This window comes from Lichenostomus cassidix, chromosome 2, assembly GCF_008360975.1.
Source record: "Lichenostomus cassidix isolate B80296 chromosome 2, HeHo_3.0, whole genome shotgun sequence".
Lineage (NCBI taxonomy): Eukaryota > Metazoa > Chordata > Aves > Passeriformes > Meliphagidae > Lichenostomus > Lichenostomus cassidix.
In genome coordinates, this window is record NC_139482.1 from 118,441,449 (window position 1) to 118,467,020 (window position 25,572).

General features: G+C 40.3%; 1 protein-coding gene across 11 annotated transcripts in view; it reads left to right on the forward strand.

Moving 5' to 3' along the window:
- The window catches only part of SULF1 (sulfatase 1), a 183,550-nt gene that overhangs the window by 53,575 nt on the left and 104,403 nt on the right, over positions 1–25,572 (forward strand). For 5 of the 11 annotated variants that reach the window (XM_085052996.1, XM_085052998.1, XM_085052997.1 and 2 more), the window contains exons 1-2: positions 7,803–8,837; positions 10,076–10,168. The gene's annotated coding sequence lies outside the window, so the exon portion shown is untranslated. Of the gene's footprint in view, positions 1–3,842; positions 3,919–7,799; positions 8,838–10,075; positions 10,193–20,172; positions 20,334–25,572 lie in introns of those variants that run through there. The other 6 variants (XM_085052995.1, XM_085052994.1, XM_085053004.1 and 3 more) reach the window with 6 other exon arrangements.

Below are 25,572 nucleotides of genomic sequence, written 5' to 3' on the forward strand. Positions count from 1 at the left end.
AAAGGCCTTGGATTTATTAAAGTGCAGAATAACAACAAGTTTCGAAACTAGTTGCAAAATGGCATTTCTGTCCTTTTTTTAGAACTATGTGTACAGCCTTGGGAAGAGAATGGGCCAACTATAAAAAATATTCTGAATCCCTTAGGAAGGTACAGAAGAAGGAATAGCTCTGCCTTTCACATTAGTCTACCTAACCAGGTTCTACCTTCCCACTCATTGATACCAGAATGAAGAGTGAAACTATTTATCCTTCCCTTCAACCGAATATGGAATTCAAATAAAAACAAAGTAAGCCAGCCAGGCAAACAGTACAACTTCCTGCTCCAGTCCCTCTAAAATTCAACTTTACTGACACAATCTTGGAAAAGATTCAGTGCCCTAAATTACCACTGAGAGTAAATAATAATTACATTTGCCATGACAGGAGATTTTGGGTAAGTGTCAGCCTAAGGACAGCAGATGAGACTATCTGTTGGGAGTTTTCCTTTGCTGCTACAGAAGGTCACCCTTGGACAGGGAGAGGCAAAGGAGGACTAAAGGCGTACTCAGGCCCATGATGGCATCAGAAGCAGCAAATGCTTTTCCAGCCAGACTTCCACTCTGTCTCTTTCAGTCCTGACCCTTTCCTCTGCCCTGTGTCCCTTGCCCTTTCGTGCTCAGTCTGGGCAGTGCCAAGGGACTGTCTCAGTAGAGAGAGGGAATGTGGCTGCTGTGTTAAAGGGCAGTGGAGGAGAGTGGTGGGTACTCAGAGAGAAAGGGGCAAGCCTTGAGTATGATGAACAAGATCCTCCTGTGCCACAGTTGAAGAGAAAGTACAGAGAGGAACAGACTGGCAAAAGGATCAGGGATCTCTTTTCTGACCCACAGCCTTTCAGAAATGCCACATCTAGCAGGCTCTGCAGCCCAATTTTTTTTTTCCAAAATGTGACTTTTGTGAAAACCTCCTTGAGATGGATCAAGGATGGATGTTCCCCTAAGACCTTTTCCTAGCCCCTCCAAACCTTTACTCTTTCTTTGAAGACCTTTCAACTCCTTGCTGATCCACTTTAATGCCCTCAACCTCTTTTGCTTTCCTAAAATTTGTCTAATACCTTCTTGTTCTACGAAGTACCATGCCTTTTCCTTCCTTCCTCCCCCAAATCTTTCTGCCACTGCTACAACACTCAATTTTGCCTATCCTTGGGACAACACAATTACAACTAGTCAATAACTGAACAGCCTGCTGTGCAGTGGGACTCTCAGATGGTACCACTGACTCTGCCCAAAATAGCTCTGCTCGGAAAGACATGAACTCGCTTTTCTTTATCACTGGACACCCTCAGCAACATCAGTACAGGACCTACACCTGCTACTGGGATTTTTATGCATCTTGCGTGATCGTTCTGACCTGCAATGTAATCATGATGTCTTCCAGCAGCTCACCACCCCACATTAACTCTTCTCTCTTGGCCTTTCTCAATATTACATTTCAGTTTTCACTCTCTCCTCACTTTTTCAGTATTCTCTATAATTTTTTTGTCTTTAACTGACACAGGATGTGAGACACAGATGTTTTCAGGAGGTGAATTAGAGGTTTTGGCAGTAGAGTGAGGAGCTTATGGGCCTTTGGCACCTAGAAAAAGAATGGCAAGTGGTTTGGGTTGATGGGATAAGTATGTTAACATTCCTTCTTTTATCCTTTTTTTTTTAATGTAGCTACATTTGAATTGTTATCTGTAGGTCATGTTTATAAGTATACTGGTTTACTCTGGTCTTATTTGGCTTTTAATCCATGATATCTCTAACTTAGGCCGAGTAACAAGAATTTAGATATAGAATTATGTGTGCATATACATATATATTTGATTCTACTTATCAACATCATGTATGCATGTCTACATACACTTTTTAAAGGGTGGATATTGGTATTAAAGTCACTCCCATGGGCAGGAGAACATAATAGCTACACCCAAGACAACACTAAGAAAACTTGACTTCAGCAAATGTATTCTCTATGCAATGAATTCTGCTTTATCATTATTTTGGTGACTTAAAACTCCGTGTGCTTACCTTAGGTGTTATGACTATGTCATGATTTATGATCAAGAGTGCCTTGAATGAGCCTGCCAGCTATTATGGCTGCATTGCCCTACCTGTTGATTTGTATGTCCTTACATGAGATGCCAATTTCTTTGAGGTTAATTGTCTTAGCAGGTGTAACTCTCTAAAGTTAATTATATATGAGGCAAGCTAAGGATGTTGGCTTCTTTTCTCAGTGAGAACAGAAGAAGTGAGACTGAAAGGTCCTTGCTACTATATAAAAATTGCGGTGAAGAGATATAGCTGGTCCTGCAATGTGTCTGCTCTTTCTGCTGCCAAATATTCTCCTCATTATGTCTGAGATGAGATCACAAAAGGGTTAAATAAAATGTTTTCCTAAAGTGTTATGGGATTTGCTGATACTTTGTTGTTATAAATCTAAAAGGGCTACAGGGGCTGTTGCTTCCTTGACTCTCTAGGAAAAAATGAATCTGTATGTTAAACTATGTGTATTCCCACGCTCTGTCCAGAACAACATCATGAACATAGTTGTTTTTTTAGGCAAGTGATACCTTGACTATGTGCAATATTACAGGCATACTCAAAGGGGGAAACAGTAATATTGAACCTTCATAGTTAAAGTTTTCCTGATATTGGTAAGTTTAACGTGGGAGTCATTGAAATCCTTCATTCTTGGTTATTGCAATTTTTTCAGGCTGAAAGTTTTGAGTAGGAGCAAAGATGATCATTAGGTAAGAGGGAGGGACTTAAAGATGACCACTGGTCATCATTTTGCTAATAATTAACATTGAAAGCTATGAGACATTCTGCTTTCTAAATTTTTGGCATTTTTCAATTTTTGTTAAGTATTGGATGGTTTACCTCAAATTTTTTCAGCAGTGAAATTGAACTCTGTCCAAAAATGTGAAGTCAGCACAAGTTCTGAGAGCACATTGCTCTCTGAGTTCTCACACTTTTAAAGCCTTATAAATTCCATATATGCTCCCTCCTTAGCATGTTTTCTTCTGCTGAGGATGGCATTACCTACCTTGTGCAGACTGGTAAAATCTGTTGATTTTCCTGCCTTTATTTGCCCCTATTTTCCAGCTGTCTGGTGTGTTGAGCTCTTCCCAGACTCAGCAATCACTTGTTTACTGTGCTGGAGTTGGAACTCTTGGCCAACTGGCAGCTGAGAAGGGAAGAACCACAGCTTCTTGGTGCATTAAATCGTCTTATTAGGCTCTAGCTTGGAAAAACTTTTGCTGGCTTTGTTTTCTTTTTCCTTAAGCATGACATGACAAATATACTGGGTTTTCATTTGTTGGATTTTTTGGTCTACTTTATTTAATTTTGGGATACTAAAAAAAATTAAAATTAAAAATAAAGTTGTCATAGCTAATTAAAAATTAGCTATGACAACTCTAACCAGCTCTTCTGCTTGGGTAAAACACATGTCTTTTTATTGCACTGACTTTGTTTGGTACTGGATTACTGTGCAACCACTAATGAGGGAGTTACCTTAGAAGAAATAGTAAACAAGAAAAATCAGTGTTTTGGGAGGGGGTGTAAGTGAAGAAACACACATTTGAGACTGACAATTATTTCAACCATTAATCTTCTTCTGGAGGCAAGTGATAGTGATGACAACAATCTGACAAATTGTAAAGCCCTGTGACGAATTGAGTCAATTATGATCTTTTGTCTGTCTCACCTGCACTCTATCCTCTGTTCTGGTTACCCCTGAGGGGAACTATTTTTAGTATTGCAATCCTGAGACAAATTGTAGTTGGGTATAACTTCCATACCATCTGATTCCATTGCAGGAAAGGTGGAGCAGGGCAGAAGAGCTTCCTTAAAAAATTGAAGAAGTCTAGACTCTTCCATCCCACAAGAGCCCAGGTAATCCTGCTTCTGGAACTATGCCTTTAATACATTTCTAAAGCAGTCCTTTTGTACCTAGCTTATGTATGGTTTCATACTAAGAGAGTACATGTATAGGGCCATGCACATTTCCCCAGAAAATATGAAAATTTTTCTGGGATACCTGCACTAGCCACCATGCTTCTAGGATACAGAATTCTGCACTTTCTTGTGTGCTGTATGTAACTCACCAAATTTTTCAGTATTTTTGTGCATTAACCCTATTGTGTTTCTACACAGAATAATCACTGTTGGAATATTATGTTCAAATGAATGGGTTTGAGCAGCCACAGTGAGAAGAAAGCTACCCAGTGGGTATATGGTTGCAAGTCCTAGAAGTTATTTATTTCTTCTTCCTCTGGCCAGCTTTTAGAAGAAACAGTTGATCCTTAGCTATGCCACTCAAAGCTCTCCAAGTCTGGGAGATGAATTCTGAGATCCCATTGAAGCAGTTTGGACAACTGCAGTGAAGGGGTGCCTTGCATGGTACTGGGCTTTCAGCATGGAGGAAATGCTTTTAAAAGACCATGTGTTTCTGCAATCTAGGTGACTCCAGGTTAGGAAACATCTGAGCAGAGTTTTGCACAGAATATAGTTTGGGATTTAGCGCACAAATTTTACATGAGCCTATGTCTGACTTTGGAATGCCCACATATGGAGAAAAATAAAATGGACTGCTGGCTTCACTAGCAGCTGCTGTTTACTCAATACTTTTGATCAGACCTTTTTTACTAAGGTTCCTGAACATGGATTTATGACCCAACCTCTAAAAATCTTGGCTGAAGTTCTTAACAGGAATTCATCTCTCTTATACTACCCACTATGAGGCCCAAAAACTGCCAATGGTTAAATTCTTTAAGAAAGAAAGCAGCTGTGCTGCACTAAGTCATAGGTATACTAGGCTTGGCACCCTAGTAGTGGAAAATAGTGGATACTTGGGGTAAAGTATAAGAATAGGACAAGCACAGAATGATATTTGTCCGGGATCCACTCCAGGCAATTCAGGGATTCCCTGTACCAGAAGCTATATATTTGTATTTAATTGCTGTAATTATTTTTTCCCATTAACTTGTCCAAACACTTGAACACATCATTTTTATTCCCACTGCATCCTGAAGCAAGTTGCTCCAAGGCTTCACTGTGCTGCACATGAAGAAGCATATCTTCCTGTGCTTCTTGGAACCTACTATTTGCTGGGATTTTTAGAAAGAACCATTGTTTGTAATTATTTACCTTTTCTTTGCAATTCAGGATTTTAGAGGCTTTTTATTATATCTCATTAGCAGTGAGATATCATCGAAACTCAACAGGAGCATGAGTACATTTCAGGCTAGAATTTAACAGTAAACTTGTCTGTGGATTTACAGTCATGTTCTAGAACCTCCTCTGTTCCTATATAAACTCTTCAAATATAATTTAATCCAGGGTAGACATAAAATGATTCAAGGAAATAAAAATTCATGTTCCATTCATATTGGCAGGAGAGACAGACCGAAGTTGCTGTGGGAATCATGAAAAATCCCCTTTAATTACTTTTTTGAGAGCTGAAAATGCCAGGGTTGAGAATTACATGATGTTCTTGAGCAGAAGTGCACATGTGTGATTATGTACACATGTCCACACTGACACATACAATTGCCAAGGCTGTCTGTGCTGGAGGAAAGGTGGTGAGTTTAAGTCCAGGCAACACAGAGTGAAGCTCAGTGTCCTGGCTTAAAGATGCTGTTGGCTACCATGGAAACCAATTGGAACTGCTATGTAAGGGACGTTATCTGCGGGAACAAAACAGGAGTGTCTCTTTCACAAAATCACAGCTACTTACAGGTAGGCTTACATATTAGGATTGTCTCAAGTTATTTGCATAAAGCATTATTCACTTTGCTACAAATCTTATGTGAGTGGGGGCAGCCTGACCTTAGCAAGAGTTCAAGGGTTTGATAGTCAACTTGAGAACCTGTTTTATGGTGCATAATTTTAACAACATTTCGGGTATGACTCTTCCAGTGCAGCTTTAGTTTCAGCCTTTAAAACCTAAACTCTTTGCAGATGGCAGTGTGCATAGAGGAGAAGTGGTGGAAAAATCAGTTATAAGCTGTCACAGCAAGCTAAATCTGGCTGTATTCACACAAGTAGCAGTTAAATTATTCTGCAACATCAGCAGTAGCTTTTAAGTGAAAATATGATCATGCGCGATGTTTGAGGGCTATTTGTAATATTGGTTATGGAGAAGAAAATCTGTGTTTCAAGTCATTGCAGAGCCTTTGATGATAAATGTGGGTGTGCGTGTCTCTGTATACAAAACACTCAATTAGGTGTCCTTTTAAACATGTCAGTTTTACAGTATTGTGACTTGACTGGCATCAGCAGAGGCATCCATGACTTACACAGCCATAAAAACCCAACAGATCTGGGCCTGTGCATCACACAAATGCTCAGTAACTTGCTTATGTATGTTTATATGCAAATATAATACACAGCATTGTGTAGGCATACACACAAAACACAACATAAAATAAATGTATGCACATAACTGTCATTCATGTCGGTTAGAAGTTGAACCTTGTTGAATTTGCCTCTCATCTGACCAATATGAAATAGAGCATCTGTGAGGTGAGTGGCATTTTAGACAATAAGTCAGTACACAGGATGATACAGCACAATTTGTGGGGCTTTTTAATATTCCACATCTCTGATCACTGTAGATTTTTAATGCAGTTACTATACAATGCTGCTAAGAGGTACCGCTAAAGAAAATGCAAATGAGCTCAATAAAGTCTCCAGGGATTTTTGAGTATGTAAGGTTATCCAGCCTGTTTACAGACCACAGTCTGCTCGAATGAAACAAAATCAAACCAAACCCTTGCTCTGAAGATATAATTGGCAACATTAAGAATCTTACAATACCCCAGGGACAGTAGTTGCATCTCTACTTCACCATATATTATTGTTGAAAACATTATTCAGCTGTTTATTTATCTGGAATTAACAGATTAGGGAGTAGTGTTTTACTGGATACCAAATATCTGTGATAGCAGTTTCAGAGTAATGTGCTGAAACAGACACTGTATCATCACTTTGGAGAAGAATTTAGGCAAATGCAATTGTGATTACAGTTTCTTCTTTTTCCTTTCTTTTCCAGGTCAGTTCTGCTAACAGCTATCTGGGCTCAGACCCCAGCTCTTGAATCTCACATTTTATTAAGTATTCATTTTGCCACTAGTCTTCAGAAACAGCCTTGTGTAAGGTATTAAGGAACAAGTAAGCCAAATCAACATTGCAAGACTCTCATATGGCTTTCATATAGCTGGGCAGAGTGTGTCATTTCACTATTGCAAACCTTTCTTCAAGTTGGATGTTAACACTTTCAGAGTAACTTTTAATGCCAAAACAACGTCCTGCCCTTTCAGTTCAAAGAAAACACAACATCTGTCATAATGTGAAATGTAGATTTAATGCAAGTGTCAAATCAGGCACTTGGTAATGAGGTAAAAACCCTTGAGATTTTAAGTCTCTCTTCCACGATATCCTATTACAGGGAGGGGAAAGGAAAGAACCGTTTCTTTGGCACTTAGCAGCTTTTCTGTGTCCCTTATCTATCCTTCCCGGACATCTTCTGTAAATTAGTGGATTTTTCCTGGCAGTGTCCCTGAGAGGAAGGAAGGTGTGATAATGTTTGCTTTGTGGCCGAGGGAAACTGAGGTAGGGACTAGCCACAATCCAGCCCCGGGCTCTGCCCGGAGCCCCCAGCCCCGAGTGCGGCGGTGACCCCAGGGGAAGGACAGCGATCCCGAAACTGCGGCTGCATCCCGCAGGACGCTCCGAGGCGGCGCGGCGGTGGCGGAAGCGGGCGGGAAGGGGGCAAAGCAACAGGCTGGTGGCAGCTTCCCGGCCGAGGGGCGGCAGCCGGGGGCGCGGAGCGGGGCGCGGAGCTGGCGGAGCAACGCCGCGGGCGCGGAGCTGCCGCTGCAGCAGCCACGGGCGGGCGAGCAGCGTGTGCCGCTGGGCCACCGAGCCGCTGGGCACGCCGGGGAGCAGAGGCGGCTACCCCGCGTCCCGGGAAGCGCGGGCTCGGGAGAAGGACTCGCAGATGGCTGTGTGCAGAAGCAGAAATATTTGCCCTTGGATATCCCCTCTTCTCCCCGCCTCGGCCCTCCCCCCGGTGCGCCTCTAGCCTCTGTTCGCCGTTCTCCCAGGAAGGCTGGGAGCAGCCACGGGATAACCACGGCACGGTAAGGCGTTGGGATTTCGGGATGCAGATGTCACATTGCCGTGCCGCAGCAGCACTTTATCGGGATTTCAAACTGCATCTTTTATCTCTTTTAGAAAAGCGTATCTTGGAGGAGATTGCCCTCAATAGACCCGCCATAAAAACATTTTAGTGTTGCTCTTGTGCTTCTGTGCATCCCACTGCGAAGGGGTCCCCGTGGTCCCTTGGGAATACAAGGAGTTGTGAGAAGTTACACAACTGGCCACCAGACTAATCCACTCCCTCTACCTTCCCGCGAGTACCTCCCCCTTCTGCTCTTTTTTTCAAAAGCAGCCCTTTCTCAAAATCTCAGGTTACTTTGCTAAAGAGTTCTCAGCCTTATAGTTTCTGCCCTTGTCTCTGCCTCCAGCTCCTTAAGAGCCACCCAACCCCAGCGATTGGATTGGGCAGCTCGTCTTGACACACCACTGTGCTGAGTGCTTGAGGACGTGTTTCAACAGATGGTTGGGGTTAGTGTGTGTCATCACACTCGAGTGGGGATTAGGGGAGAGAGGCAGCCTTGCTGGAGCTGTGTGGTCTTCCCCAAGTGTGAGCTGCAAGCAAAAGAAGAAATACCTAGCTTTGGTGGAGAAGCGGGAGGAATCATTTTCAGCAGCTCAGAGGGAAAAATAAAACCCCACACTTTGTTCAGGTAAAGTAAAAGGCACCTCATTCCTCTCTCTCTTTCTCTCTCTCTCACTCCTTTTTTCCTTCACGGTTTTCAGAGGAATGCTAGCACAGCACACTTGTCAAAGCCAGTTGCTGCTGCTTTATCAATGCTGCTATTGTACGGCTGACAGATAACAGCGAGCACAGCCTGATGCCTGGCTGTCTTCATAGAGCTAACACTCTTAACGCCGCTAAGGTCACGCTTTCGGAGGTGTAGATTGGAAAATCTCCCCTGGAGCGGTGTATCCCAGCCCTGCGGGTGCCTCCTCTGCTCCCCCCGCAGGCACCGCGCTCCGCTCGGCACACACGTGTGTTCTGCCCGGAGCGGAGCGGAGCGGAGAGGAGCGGGGGAAGCTGCAGCCAGGCACGGGTGGGTGCTGTGTCTGCGGGCACAGGCGCCTCCGTGTTCCACCAGATCCGTGGAAACTGCGTGCTCGGGCGGGAGAAGGAGCGGCGGCAGAGTATTACCCGGGTTTAGAGGAGGATGCTTCAGCAGTGGGCAGCCTGTCTGGTGCTCAGCTGGGAGGCAAACCAGACTGTTTTGAAAGTGCGTTTGAGATGTCTGTAAAGTTTGAAGACTCCTTTATAGAGACCTGCCTGCTGTCCTGATGATAGGCATCGAGATGGTTTGGCTTACATATGGGCATAAAGTTAAGAGAAAGTCAGGAAAGTAGGGAAAGGCAGGGTACAATGTAATGCTGCTCTTGCAGCTGCAGCAGAGCAGATGGATGTAATTCATTTGCAGATCTGTTTGTGAAAGTTTTACAAGTCATTGAAAACTAAGTAGCATCACTATAATGGATCATTAAAGACTCGCTATATTTATAGATTCTAAACTAGCGATCTGAAGTGTTAATTAGAAGTAGGCAAAAATTTATGTTTAGGAAGGAAGAGGGGCATAAATGTAATTAGAAATTAGTTATGGAAGTACTCCACTATCATTTTCGTTTAATTCCGCTATTAAGTTCATTGATGTCTGGAGCGTGGGAAGCCCAGCAAATTAACTAAGCCAGAAATGTTATCACTAATTATAGTATGTTAGCTTATCAGAGAAGATGTTTGCATTGTTTTATTCTAAATTATCTAGATGGAGAAATTAGAGGATGGATTAATTTCCTTTTATTTGGTTTGGGGTTTTTTAGTTAAAATTTTGCTGTGTATATATATTCTGTCTTCCTGTGCAGAGTAACAAAATTGTTTGTTTCTTTTTCACTGTACCAGATCTTCACACTAACTCTCACATACCTCTGGTGCTTATGAATTATTGGCCTCCTACTTGTGAAGGAAATCTAACACTGTCCTCACCACTTACAGGTGAGATATTCTATATATAATACTGTATGTAATGTGTTCTGAAATAAGATCTGTTTAGTAGGCTGAGCAAGGGGATTTATAGCTGGTGCTTTTTGATTTTGGTATTCAACTGTGTAACGATGCCCATAAACCCATGTTTCATGTTGCACATATATTTTTGCCTCAAACCAACTTTTTTTGTTAACCTTTTTTTCCTTGAACAGATTATTTGGCCCCTTTACAGGTTGTTCTCAGCTTGTATTTTCAAACACACTCTTTAGCGTGAATGTGTCCTCAGAAGTCATCCACAGCAATTTGAAACAGAGAATTATCTAAATCCCAAAAAGCACTGCACAACCAGACCAAGATTTATGTGAATAAACTTGACCATTTTGTTTTTCTCTCAGTCTACACTTTCTCATTGTAAAAAATGATGGAAACTTTTACAAGCTTAAAATGAAAAACAAAACCAAAGGGAAACCTCATTATAGCTCCACGTTAAAGTCTTGTATATATGATTTCTCCTCTTTCTCCCAATGTGTCCTGTGAGAAGCTCAATATGCCAGCTTTGGCACACAGAGGTTTAGACTTCCAGCAAAGCTAAGGTGCAGCACTGTGAGTTGCAGAGCCTGCTGCTGTCACTGCCTAACTGAAACCTCTTCCTCTTTGTGGGTATCACTGGATCACAGATCAGATGATCTATAAGAAACCATACTTTCTTTCAAGAAAGTGCATTGCTAATTACATATGCCCAGCTTGTTTTACTAGGGGGAAAAAAAACAAACTAGTTTCTCTAGCACTGCCAGAAAATCTTGCTGAGAAACTAGGAACAGCAAATCATGTTTTTCCTTCCTTTATAATGATGGGGCTGTTTAAAAGACAATGCCCACGGGGCAGTCCAGCTTCTTGTCAAAATGTAATCTACTGTTCCAGATGGTAAACATTCAAAGACATATTTATGGTGACTTCTACATACCTTCCTTTGACATTGGCTTTTTTTTCCCTGAGAGCACTTGTGCTGGGTACACACATGAAGTTCCCATTAGCATCCTAGCAGCTGTAAAAGTGTTCAGAGCTCACAAAGATGTTCCTCACAGTGAGATAAAAATAATCTTAGGAAAAGATCTGAGACAGTACAAGTTCCATGATATGCTCAAGGTAAAAAATTCCAGAGGTACAAAAAAAAAAATCCATAAACTGCTGCATGAAAGCTGTAACACATTTTTGTTGCGGCTAATTCATCTTTGCTTGATATGGAATGCTGAACATACCAGGCATGTCTGTACTATCAACTCTGTTTGTGATGTGAGGCAACCTGCACTGCACAAAAGCTGGTGTGTTTCTTTTTCCCCCAGCTAGTGAAGATTAGGTGGGATACTTACTGTCTTCATAGACTTTTCAAAGTGTCACCCTGTTTTTTTTTCTCTCACTGCTTTAAGCAGTTAGGTAGAGCACAAGAAAATGTTTTCCAGCCAGAATGTGTTCTGCCCTGAATTGTCTTAATTATGTGTCAGTTTATTGCTTGTCAGGGGCTTCCTCTTCTTAGCACTTTATAATCGAGGTGGGTGAGCTCGTTACATCACAATATGCAGCTTCAGTTTCTGCTTCTTGGCATGTCTCCTTGGCCTTTCATTGATTTTTGTCTCTGTTTCAGAGGAAAAAAATTAATTATGATTGGTGTAATTTATGTTGAAAAAAAACCCTTGGTGAACTTCCAAATGGCATGTAAATACACCTTCAAAAAGTAGGCTAAATTAGAGGTCGTTAGGAAAAAAATTGCATGTAGAAATCCAGAAGTATCCTAGAAATTGCAAGTAACAGCGTGAAAATTATTGTAACAGCTCTTATTCCAGTCAGGAACTGATAAAAACAGTTTATTTAAAATGTTGTGATGCTGGGTACACTGTTCCTAAATGAGGAAGCCATTATAAAATCCACACTCAGTGGATGTTAGACAGCTATGGAAAAAATATTTTGAAATATTTGCAAATTCTATTCTGTCTAGAACACTTTATTGCAGACTATTTTGACAGTTTGCAGGTTTTTTATCTAGCTTTGTTTAACTTATATCCTGCACTTGATATTATATATATATATATATATATATATATATATCTCACCAAATGTTTGTGCAGGATCAGGAGTTTGTGTAACGTCAGGGCCCATTCTCACCCTGAGGAGCCTGGACACTTGTTGCAGATGTCATGGGAGTCATGGGTTCCATGATTTCCTTAGCTTTAGAAAGAGCTTTGGGGGATTTGTGTTTGAGTGGGAAGGCAGACTGATGCCTTAACAATTGAGAAAGCTCCTTTCTGAGCGCCTTGAGAGCTGCAGTGTTCAACAGAGAACGAGGGTCCCGTGACAACTCTGCGGTGACACAGAAAGAATCCAATTAGTGGCCACTCCTGCTGTTGATACTATATCTCTCCTAAAACATTTCCACCATTACCACCCCCATTGTAATCCCATCCACGACACTGATAATGGGATCAGGAGTGTCTTTTCAGAATGCCTGTTTAAATTTTAACTGCTGTCTTTGGTGATTTTGGGGATATTAAATCAGAAGGCACTGAATAACACAGCTCATGAGAGAGCTTTGTGACACCCATACCCCCCAGTAGTTGTCTTTCTCTTACTAGAATTTCCTCACACCTTCATCACAGGTAGAGCTGCTGTAAGTGGGCTGCAGATGAAGCAGGGGGTCTGTATGTGCATAGCACATAATCCATTGAGTTATGGCTGTCCCTGCACTGCAGTTACCTGTTGACCTTGTCCCTGAGCATTGTGGAAAGCAGCAGCCAAAGGAGTGGGAGGGGATAGAGTCCCCTGTGCTGTGCCCAAATAGTGGCAGCAAGTGAGCCTGCTTCTCCCTTTAACAAGCCTGAAGTCATCATTCTGCCTTTCCAGCTGGATCAGCAGCCTAATGTTCCCTTCTGCCCCCCTCAGATTTTTTTCGTCTTTCACTTTTCTTGCTCTAACGCTAATTCATCATTTCCATATGATCAGAGTGCAGTAACTCCATTGTTATTCTTACCAAGAAGGACAAGTTGAACACTGTCATGTGCTTGGAGAGGACACTGTAAAGTGGAAAGGCTCAAGACTCTAAGCAGTGTCACCTCAGAATGCAGCACAGTAATTAACAAATGAATTGCCAAACCAGACACTTTTTAGCTGAATTATTTTAGCATATTGCAGTCATGTCAGTACACTGCTTTTGAGAGCCCCTGCAAGATCTTTGTTTAGCATTGCTTGTTCATACTTAAAAGTTGTTAACTGCTGAGAGTGATTTTATTTTAATTTTAGATGTCTTAAGACTTTTATTTTCTGAGAAAACTAATAGTTGATTCATCTTATGGTTTAAGCACACAGCAGATTTGGTATCAGTGATTTTCCCAGAACTTTAGTTCCCACTTTCAGAATCTGCTGAAAAGGTTGGTAAGCCTTTGTTACTGCATGTGCTCTATTAATCCTGGAACTCTGAACCTGCCCAGTCATACCCATCACCAGTGGTTACACTGAAACATTTTTTTTATTAGTTGGCCTTTACACCCAAGGTTTTATAATATTTTTTTTTATTTCTTTCATAGCAAAAATTAACTTACAATTAAATATAATATTGCTTTATAGTATTTATAGTTCCCTGCAAAGTTGGTGGTATTGCTGGAATATATACTGGAAGATGTCTAGATGTGGTGCTGTGCTATAGAAATCCAGACTGTACATCAGTGCTAGATTATCTATAGAATCTTTCATGGAGTTTCTATATGAAAGCAAAAGACTAGAAAGTCAGTGATGTTATATCTTTTTTTAAAAAAAAACCTCTCCTGGTTTGAATGTAATTATGGCACTGCGTGTTGTCATTTCTCTATGATGTGAATCTAACCCATTTTAGCAAGGAGAGGAGCTGCTTGACAGCAGCTGTATTTTTGTGGTGCTTCACAGGAGGTGAACTCTGTTTGGAAAGCCCACAGAGAAGATGGGGAAGCTTTTGGCACTAGAGATCTGGACAATAAATGTAACAGGGAGCTGAACACAGGGGATTGTTTTTCTCAAAAGCATCTATTAAAATTGAATAGTGGTCTGTTCCAGTATTGTAATTGCAATGTGCCAAGATGTTCGTTATTCTACCATGTGCACTGTTTTGTCTGTTTTCACTTAAAAACAGAAAAATGTGTTGCCAAGCCCATAAATGTCTGCAAAACTGCCAACTCTCCTGACTTTTATCAGTAGTCTCAAGATATTTAGCCTTCTTTGTAAAGCTTCAAGTGTAAGAGTCAAGATATAACGTGAGAAGTTCAGATCTCTGCTTTCTGTTTTTTTAAACCTAATCCTCCTGGTTGCTGAGACAGCTGGCTTGCATGCAGTTCCAGAGACATTAAGGGAACTAACAGAAATCCCAAATCTCCCGATGTAAGTGCATGCAGGCTGTGTGAACAAGGTGAGTTTGTGCATGTCGTGCCTGGCAATTAAAACAACCCAACTTTTTTTCTGTGGTTTACCGTAATCAGTTCTCCCTGAAATTCCTGATCGGTCGTCTGATAACTCCCATCTTGTTAAAGAGGTTTTATTGCAACAGAGGGTGAGGTTTCTTGACTCCTCTCAGACAGCAGAATAGCTTGCTTCCCTGGAGAAACCCATCCTTGATCCTCCCATCCTCTGCCTGCAGCAGTGTGTTCCCATCTCCCTCCTTGTGCCAGGTTTGGCTCTTGGCTCACCTCCTGGAGTTCTGAAAGAACTCACCAGAGAAGTGGAAAGCTCTGTTAGCTGCCTGCCTGCTGGGTTGGTTCATCCCAGCATGTGGACAGAGGGTCCACATGGAACAACAAAACTGGTTGGAGTTGATGGCTTGGGGTGAGAGGGAGAAACATGGCCAACCTTTTGGGGGAGTGTGGGCTGTAGGATACTCAATGACCTGGTGACACCTCAACCTGCAAACGGGGGCACTTGTGTGTGTCTGCAGTAGAAAGTGTGCTAACAGATGTGTGTGACTGTGCCAGCGTCACCACAAGCAGCAGGCTAAATGCGCACTTTTAACAAAAGCCTATCGCTTTGTGTTTAGAGGATAGCAGCAGCGTCACTCAGAATATGGAAAGTCCTCCTTTACCATTTCTGACTTTCTAATCCAACAAATGGGCTTTGGAGAGAAGCTAATAAGTGGTGTGGAGAGAAAAGAATGAAGAAACAGAAATGCCTGCTCAGCTGCTGCTTTAGAAAGGTGAATGAGATTCTGAGGGTGGGATTGAGCCTGCATAGCCAAGGTGCCCCTTGGGTCTTAAATACTTACACAGCAGCTACCTAAAGGCATGTTCTCTTTCTGATCAATGAAGAGAGTCCCCCTGAAGACCTCCAGGCATTGCAGTTAGGAAAGCAGGATTTCCTTTTGTAAATCTTCAAAGGCACCTGCCTCTTTCCATATGTAGGGATGAAGCTCACTTGCTTACTTTGTGAGGATTGCTAAGCAGCTTAAGCTGGAAGAACTTGATATCATCTTGAGTTTCTTGGTTGGCCCACAGATGAGCAATTCCATGGAAAAACACTGTATTTGAACAGCTGTGATGTAATTCCTACACAGCTATTTAAGGTGTCTCCTATACTTTCCACAGAAGGATGCATGAAGCAGGTCTTTAATTTGAACACTGGAGATATGATTCACTTGAAGAGACTAGGATACTTAGATTAAATGTAATTTTGGTACTGACTGTAGAAGTGGAACACTGTACTCCTCCAAAGTGTCACCTGTTTTAGTGCTATGTTATGCTGACAAAAAAAAATCTAAGGGTAAATTATATAAGTTACGGAAAAATGTTTTAAAAATCACCCAGTGCTGTTACTTAAAGAATGTTTCAAAGGCCTGTGGAGCACATAAAGCTTAGGGTAATCAGAGATGGTGGTGGTGATGCCTACAAGCAGTGAAATCACATGAGGAATAATGGATGATCTTAGAAGAATATGATGTTGGACAAAGAGTGGAAGAAAGAAATGTAAAAGATTCACAGCCCATGTTTCTAGATTTACCTATGCTAAATATTTTGAGGATTATCTCCTAGTTACTTGACTGCCTAGGGGCATGCCAGTCACAAATTAGAGAACAGTAGTGCAATAATAAACTGAATATCTTGTAATTAACCAGCACAGGATACCTTTTAGCTATCACTTTTTTCTTCCCTCTCCAAGGGCTGCAAAAATGCTAAGAATGTAGATTTTGGAATAATATTTGGGTTTTGGTAACTTTGTGACAATAAAGAAGTATGCATTAATCCAACCTTTGTAGTAATATTGAGCAAAGGTTCCTTTGGTCTCATTCCCCACTGTTTTTGTTTTTTTTTGCTAAAATACCTGAAATCTTGAATGGGTGCTTAGTAAAGCACATGTGAATTCACCTTATTGTTATCTATTTTACATCTAGGGCCAATTTATGAGCTGAAACTGTAACACTATCTGCTTGGCCACCAGGAGGGGGTAGAATTTAGGGAGGCAACTACCACAGTTAGACCATTAACAATGTTCTGAAGAGAACACAGGTGTATCTGTCAGGAATTCTAGTAGTTTCTTTTATCTCTATATCCATAGGAGGTGAGTATTTTTCATGACACTGTAAAGTTCAGTCCATTGCTGGTATACAGGCTCACAGAGGAAGCCTTCCTCTGCTCTACTATTCTGCAACTCAACTCCTAAGTGAAAAAGGCCGCTGAATTTGGTTTTTGTTTCCTTCAGCTTGGTATGGAGAATTCCTCTAAAGCAGAGATCCTCTGAAGTGAGAAAGGGTAAAAGGAAGAGACTTGGAGGTATGCATAGTCAGGGATCACCAGTGTCCTCAAAATAATAGCAGTTCAACATAGGAAGATGTGCAGCTGCAGAGAGGTATTGAAAGAAGTACATAATATTTTTAGATTTTTTTCCATTCTTTGCAGTTCACATCCAGTTTTCTCTTTCACTAAATTGCTCTGAAAAGATTTCCTCTCCACAAATTTTGCACTGATTTGTACATCTTTAACTTGTGAAGGGTTTGAGATGCAATATAACCATGTCTCAAGAAATAGGTCTGTGTTACAGCTATTTGTTTTGGTCTTGGGTACCATGGTGGTGTACCATGGATATCTATAGCACAAAGAGGACATCTATCAAATCCTACAAAACCTTTAGAGAGGATAATGGTTGCTAGCATGCAAAGTAGCCTGCAAAAGCCAGATAAAACAAGGACATGGCTAAGTAAAACTGATGTATGTGCTGTCTTGGACAAGCGACATTGTGCAATTGATATTGTCTATTTTGAAGACTCCTGCCTATCTTGTATGTAAATCAGTGGAGAATTCACTGGTAGCTGTAGAGCATTTGTAGTGTGGGAATATCATGTGTACTTTGTGTATTCCTCCTATTATATGTGTTGTAAGAATCCTTAGTTGTTGTTAAGGAATCCACGGGGTTATTGGAGAGAATCACTTACTGAGGAGCTTGAACCTGTGTTGAGGGAGTTCTGCAATCATATTCATATACCTGTCACACTGGTTTTGGGTGCTGGTTCAAGGCTGCTTTGAATAAAGCTGTTTCCTACATGCTGCATATGGTTTAATGAGGTCATGGATATGGGAATCAGCAGCTCGAGTTCAGATGAGTGCTGCTGCTGCTGTGACCTGTCTGCTTCACTCCTCTGCTGCAGATTACTCATGCACACACCTTGGGAGCCCCAGGGCAACAGCCAGTGCAGAGCAAATTTTCATTTGCCACAAGAACATTTGCCCTTCAGTCAGAGACCATTCAGATAACAAGCAACAGTAATTCAGCCATTCCACATTTGCTGCATTATCATGGCCCAGTACTGAAGCCTGAACTGTGACACTAGTGCTACCAGGACAGTTGAAAAGAGACACAGACTTGTGGGGTACCAGTGTGGTGAATCTGGTAGCTATTTGAACTATTCACTGGTTTTTTTAAGTCTCCAGCCACCAGTAGCTGCCCGAGTTGTTATGTTTCCCTGCCTACAGTAGAAGAATATGCTGGCTTTTTCAGTTCAGAATTGATTTCAGTAATGCATGTATTTATGAGTCTGGGTTTTTGAAGACATACCCCACTGTCAAACAACTCATCTCTAAAAAAAAGTGTTGCAGTTATTTTGGATGAGAGCCTAACACAGGGAAAGCAGAGCAGGTCTGCTAGAATGCCTCATCCGTCTCTTCCAGACACCTTGCTGAATCACAGCTGCTATGAAATGAGGAGTCCATGTCTCAGTCCTTACCTTCAAAGCTCTGCGTGGGCCACTCGCATTGCTTGAAGAAGGTTTTTACCCTGCTTCATCATGGATTTCCAACATATAGAGTTAATAGGAACAATGATAGTTCACAATGAAGGATGAAAATTGAGGTGGGAAAGAAAGTGCCAGGCTGACACTATAAGGAGGGGGGTCACATATTAGACTGAGAGACTTCTAAAATAGAAGAACTTCTAAACTAGATAGAGTAGGAGTCTGAATCACGTCTGATAGATATCCCAAATGAATGCAGACCAGATTTGGAGAGCGGAGGATGGAAAGAAAATATATTCTTTTCTCTCTCAGTAGCATTTCTGTGTGCTTGTTACAGATATCTATTGATCCATTCATGTATCAGTTAGCTCAAAGGTATACTTATTTGTTCTTCCAGGAGAAATTCTGAGTGTGGTATTTACCATATAGTTTATTCTATTGTCCAGTAACTATAATTGCTGTAATGAACACTGGGAGGTGAGAATGTCAAAGCAGAGCCATTATGTTTTCTAAGCAGTTTGGAAATGACATGCCTGTAGACATTTATTTCTATCTATTTTTTAGTGCTTGAAGAAAATCCTTTCTTCTTTAGAAGCCTCATATTAAACAAAATATTTCCACGTTGGTAAAGCCACATATGCCTTGGGAACTGTTCAGCTTAGAGCACATGTGCATGGAAGGACACAGGATGGATGGTTACCTTGCACACCACTGATTATATCATTTGCAAAGGCTAAAGTTATTCTCTTTTCTGTTTCTTATGTGTCCTTCATACTTTTCCCTGTTTTGTGTACAGTACATGAATTGTTTTCCATTTACACTTCTATCTTTTGATAAAAAGATACTTTAAGATCTTGCACTCAATGCTGGCAGGAAACTGCTTTAAATGAAAGTGTGGAGTGATGTGGAATAGTTTTCATGAAGGCCAAAAGAATGTGAACTTAATCTTTTTCATAGGAAGTTTTGTTCTGTTCCATCCTGTGCCCTGCTTAAACACATTGGCCTTTTTTGAGCTTTTCCTTGATGAAGGTTAAGTGGGAAATATCTTGGCTGCAGCCTTTCCAGCTTAACCAGAAAGACTTTCCACAGCTCGTGTTTACTTTCCCTGCTATGGGCATTCATCTTGCCTGAATCAAAATTGTTAAACTGGGTTTTCAGAGGGAAATTAATAGCTTGTGGCATTGACAATGAAGTGTCAAGCCTTCTTCTTTCATGTCTCCAGCTCTATTTTGCTAGTGATGATTTTGTCAGTTTTCTTGCTAGAGATTAACAAATCTTGGGAAAAAATCTGTTTGGTTAATGTGTTCCTTCCAAGCATCTTTTTTACTGTCATTAAGAACAAATGAATGGAATTGCTTCATTTGCAATTTATTGAGTGCATTTCTTCTGCAAAAGCCTAGAAATATTGCCATGTTTTGCATTTCTATCTGGGCACATTTTGTGCCTACTGCCACATACACATAGTGAGACAGACGGCTTTTGACTAGTGAGGGGGTCTCAGTCCTTGATGTGATCACTCCAAAATACTTTGTCAATCATCCTGTAAAAAAGTTTCAGAGAGAGCAGAAACCATGTCCTCAGGACACTGGTGCTTTTAATGGAAAGGCAGTCGTGTTCTTCAGTTACCACACTCCTGAGAGGAGAACAGCTAGGCCTGAAGCTCTCTCTTGCCTTCAGTCTCAGTAGCAACTGTTGCAGAATTTTGCAGTCTGGGATGTCTCCATTTGTTGTGACACATCAAATTGTGTTTCATGGATCTTTATGAGACACACAACAGTGTGCAGTGACAGTGCAAGAGCTGACTGGGGAGAGCAGGGAAAGAACTAGCCAATCTTCCAACTGAAATTACATTTTGGTTTAGTTCTCAATGTAATTTTTTCCCCCACAAAGCACAATTGTTTGATTAGCGCTATGTTCATCCATAAATATTCTGAATGGGGATGGTAAGTCAATTCTCTGTCCCTCTGTCAAGAATAAGAAAAGTCACCCTTTCCTGTGAAGAGAAGGCACTTTCAACCAGGCCCTTCACAAATATATTAAACATTTCATATACTCACAAAATGATCACTGGAGAATTCCAGTTGGAAAGGACCTTGGGAGGTCTCAGGTTGTGCTAAAACTACACCCAGCTATAAGATCAGATCCAGTTGCTCAGGACATTATGCAGAAGCTATTGAGTGCACCGTGTCTTGGACAACTTGGTTTTGGCTGGGTCGGTCACATTAGACATCTTTAAGAATACCTCCATCAAAGAGTAGCTCAAATTCAGTGTTTTGCTGTGCAGTCTAACTAAATAGTGTTGAAAACTACTACTTAAAACATATATGTAAGACTTTCACTTTGATTTTAGGCTTTATTTTCAGTTATGGATTTTTAATTGCCTTTTATAAAAGTTTGGGAAGGCTTTAAATTAACTTTGTGAGTCCTGGAATAGATCAGTTTGAAGCAAATGCACCCCACAGTCTGGAGCCCTTATTGTCATTGATATTAGTGATACTATTTCCCCTGAATATCTTGCTGCTTTTCAGCAATGCTGCCTTCCCTCATCTGCATGAGTCTTGAACTTCGTCCCATAACTTCATTGTCGATTCTCCATAGTGGTGCTTCTTATATGTCTCTGTAGCTTTAGAATTGACAATTATAAGAATCTATTTTAGTCCAATATGCATATACCATTGACACATGTGTTGTCCTTATGAATTTATTTTAAAATTCTGTTTGTAGCCAGATAGAAAGTTAACCAACAGAGCCAAAATTTATGAACTTAAAACATACAAAGTCCAAAGCCACCCTAGTTTAGGGAATATTTGCTGTAATTTTAGCCTGCCTGATTTCAATCTGAGTTTGCTCATACCTGCCCCTTTAAAAAGCTTCCTGCTCTCTGAGTTTAACTACTTTGTGAATAGCACTGAACATTCAATTCATTCAATGTCAGGCATTAGGCACATGTAATTTCTACTAACCTCTGGTGGTATTCTAGGAAGCACAATTTCAATTTCTCCTGTTATAAGACAAAATACCTGAAACACTTCTTTATTAAGAAGTTTGTTTGGCTTGTGAGAGAAGATCAACTATTGATTCATCCATTGTGCAAATCATGTGACCACCTGCACCATTCATCCAATTCTTGAATATCTAGGGTCAAATACATGTTTGCTGAAGCTTAGTCCACATCTGAGCCATCTTTGTCAGAGGTTCACAGTGTGAGGAAAGTGAAAGGAACTTCCATGGTTCTCTATAGGGTTGTGGTAAAGGGGAATACTTATTTATGAGTCTTGTTTATAAGGTTTAGCACCAGAAAGGCTCAAAATAACCTAAACTCGAGCAACATTTACTTCTTAAAATCTGGCTACTGTCCTGCTATTTTTGACCTTTTTTTGTGAATTGAGCTGCTAGCAAGCATGGCCATATTCAGATTTTATCCATGCTTCTTCACTATCCATCCTTTTGTAACTCATCATGGGTAACCATAATGTAATAGCAGTTATCACCACAAATCTGCAAATGTGTCTGAAACTCACAGCTTGTCTGCAGTGGTATTTATTAACTTTGTGCACCAGTGCAAACTCACTTGTATTGAAGCTGGCTCAGCATTCCTCAAATAAATGTGACACTGGACCCCCCACAGGTGTGTGGTAAAGGTACTTCTGTAGAAGAGACGAATGTGACCACTCCCATCTGAAGGATGTTTCTAATTTCTTTAGCAGTGTTCTTTGCACCACAAGAGCTTTGACCATACAAGGGTTGAGCTCTTCCTGTAACTTCCTGAAGAGAATGAGTTGTCTGTTCCTGAGGAGGATGATTTAGACACACAAGTTCTGACAAGGCAGAAGTGTCCTTCTCGCTCTCTGTTAGGTCTGCTCTTTGCTAAGCAAGGTGATGTGTCTGAAATACTGTCTCAGACTCCTCGCTTGTAGCTTGGAGCCTCAACACAGATCTTTGTTCTGCACTGATCCATGATCTCTGATGCCTCAGGGAGATTTCAAAATCAGTCCTCCCAGCTCTTGCTCCATTAATCTCCTGGAAAGCAGAAGTCCCATTGCAAACCAAGATGAATGTGTTCCATGGCATCTCCTCAGCTACTCTGCATCTTAATGCACATTGAGGTAATTTAAAATGGTAGTTTATACACCAAACTATGAACAAGAAGCACTGAGGAGCTCTCCCATTAGGATACATCTCCTATTCTGCTGACTCCATTAGAAGGTTAGTAACCTTGTCCAGAGATAGGGATATAAACAATGGCAGAGTTGGAAGAACTAATTTATTAATTTAATAGCATACAAATTTCCAAAATTATACATCAGGGCCTTGAGTTTCACTGGTGAATTGATATTACATTATGCTGTATAACATTATATTAAGAGAAAAATGCTAATACCAATTTTCTGTCTTTAGACTTCAGGAAAAGTTAAAAATATATGATAAAAAAGCTGAATGAAAGAAAGTAGACATGAATTTTTAAGATCTAAAATAGCTTTTGTAGCTGAGAGCTTTCACAGTCCTTCATATGCTGGAGAAACTCAAAAGATACAGAGATGTTTAAAAAAAAAAACTCCTCCTTGGAAGAGGACACGATGTAGCTGAGTCTTGACTCTAATCTAATTTAGATTTTGTGAGTAGGACGTGGAAAAAATGGCCTTAGTAAGAACTAGTTCCAGCATCATGTTTTAATAAGGAAAGTGAATGTTTTTTCTCTGTGTGTGTGTGCGTGGGAGGCACAACAACAGAAGTAAATCCCTGTATCTCTAGAGTTAGAATATTTAATGGAGCTTTCACTCTTTTGGACATACTTTACTTCAGGAATTTCCCATTTTAAAGTTCATTATAAGGACATAAAAATATACAAATTGCACAGACATGAGGGAGGCAGTGCAAGCTATACTTCCCAACCAATCCATGAGTTTTGCTTCCATCTTTAATCCAGCTCTGCCAATATAACAACATAAAATTTCAACAAAAGAGTATTTTTTTCCTGAGGAACAAAATTTGCTAGCACTCATTATGTAATGTATTGAGAATGCAAAATATCTGGTTACACTGATAAGTCACCTTTTTGACTTAAAAAATATATTCCCACTGATTACTAAAGCAGCATTGCTTAAGGCTAATGGTGTAATAGATACAAATTCATCCCATAATTCCTTTAACCTCAGTAAATATATTGCAAATGTTTAGTGTCTATTGTGGCAACATAAAGCAGAAGTCTTAATAAGCCTAAACAAAACAAATCATAGGAGAGTTTTAAAGTGTGTTTCTAATTTCAGAAAAAACCTCATAGATTTTTCTTTTTTTTTTTTTTCACATCTTGAATCAGACATGAGCAAATGTGTTTGTATGTGTGCATTTTCCCCAAAGCACTGAGAAGAATGTTGTGTGAGAATTATCTTTTCCATTCACAGTCATGCTGCTATGTGGTCACATTTCAATCCACCAAAAGAAAAAAAGAAGGTGGGGGGAATTGAAAGCACAACTGAACTGCTTAGATTATTTCAAACTTCAGTGGTGCTGCAACCCTTAACAGAAGGCAGAGCTCAGTTGTGTCTATGGAATGGTTCCACATTTCTCAAAAAAAAAAAAAAAAGCCTAATAAAAATTTTTAAAAAGTACAGACTTTAGCAAGCTAACACAAAAGATTTATTGCTTATATTTCTTTTCTTTTCTGTCTTTTTCTGGTAAACTTGTGCCTTCTCCAAATCAGAGAGGCAAATTTCCAGCAAGTAGGCTTCTTTCCCTCCTTCCTTGCCTTCATGTTTCACTTTCCTAAAGTGCTCCTTAAATATTTAAATTAAGGTCAGCTTGCTTTTTGACTCATTGATTGTAGTGACATTGTTCTTTATGTTGAGAAGGCGATCAGGAGTGGTCAAGTTTCAAGTCACACTGACTTTGTTATTTTAAGTACTGAAATATAGGAAAAGTCTGCTTTATTAAACCCCTGAGTTATTTTTCTGTCTGAAACAACCTTGTCAGTAGTTTGTGTTTCCTGCTAAACAAAAGGCTGTATTTTGCTGCTGAAAAATCTGCTAGAACAGTAAGGCTGAGGAAGATGCTGGTATTTTATCAAACTAAGAAAGCACACACATAATTGGGAGCTCATTAACCCTCATCAAGTCACATCTAAGAAATTTCCTGCTTTACCTCCCCCTTCATGTATTTTAAGTATCAGTTAACATTTTAAGTCTATTTTGTGGCTGCCAGAGTCTTCCAAATACCTAAACTGAGATAGACATCCCTTCAAATGCAAATTATTGATTTTCTTCCCTCCCAGTTGCATACCCAAAACATGGGAATGCTTTACACCCTGAAAAATTATAATAGTTATATAGAAGTCTATTCCAAGGAGATTCTGTTGTCTTTCTGGTGTTTCTAAGATTACACATATTTGTTTCCCCTTTTCTCAGTGGTTGATGCTGTTGGAATGATGATAACAGGAATATCCCCAAAGTACCCGAAGTTCTATTCGGTATGAGTACACTTCCCAAATAAAACCAATCATAGACACATCGAATCAGATCATGGTTTGGGTTGGAAGGGACCTTACAGATCATCTAATTCCAGCCTCAGTTAAGAGCTGTGTCTAGTTTTGTCACCAGCTAGCTAGAAAAGCACTGGGAAGCGGACTTGAATCCTTTAGCCAGCATTTTTTCACAGTGTAGCAAAAGAGATTCCTGCATCAGGCTACCATGTTTTTCCAAACATTCAACTTCTGCCATAATGTTTAGTTATATCCACTAAAAAAAAAGTTAAATTATTAATGTCTGTTGCTTCAGGAGCAAAAATATTTAGGTAGCTTAATTTTATTTAATTTAAGGGGGTTGCTCATGACTGTTAAAAGCAGTATTTTTCAATACTTCAGAAAGGTGACAGCAAGTAGTTTTCTTCTGCACCTTCTCACCCACAAATGGGGGTCAAGGGATCATTTTATGACTGATGCTGAATTGCCCCTTGTATATCCAGTATACTGATAGCAAGTAATCTTTAACAGTAAGTGATCAAAACTGCTTATAAATTAATCTACTGAGATAATCCTACTGAGTTATGAGTATGTAAAAGCATATGAGATTAGTTATAACTGTCACTGTTTTGCATCTAGAAATAGATGTATTGATTTTCATAGACTAATATTTTATTTTTTTTAACAGTAGTTGTTTCCATTGTTGTGGCAATACTGCTGACAGTATTGAGT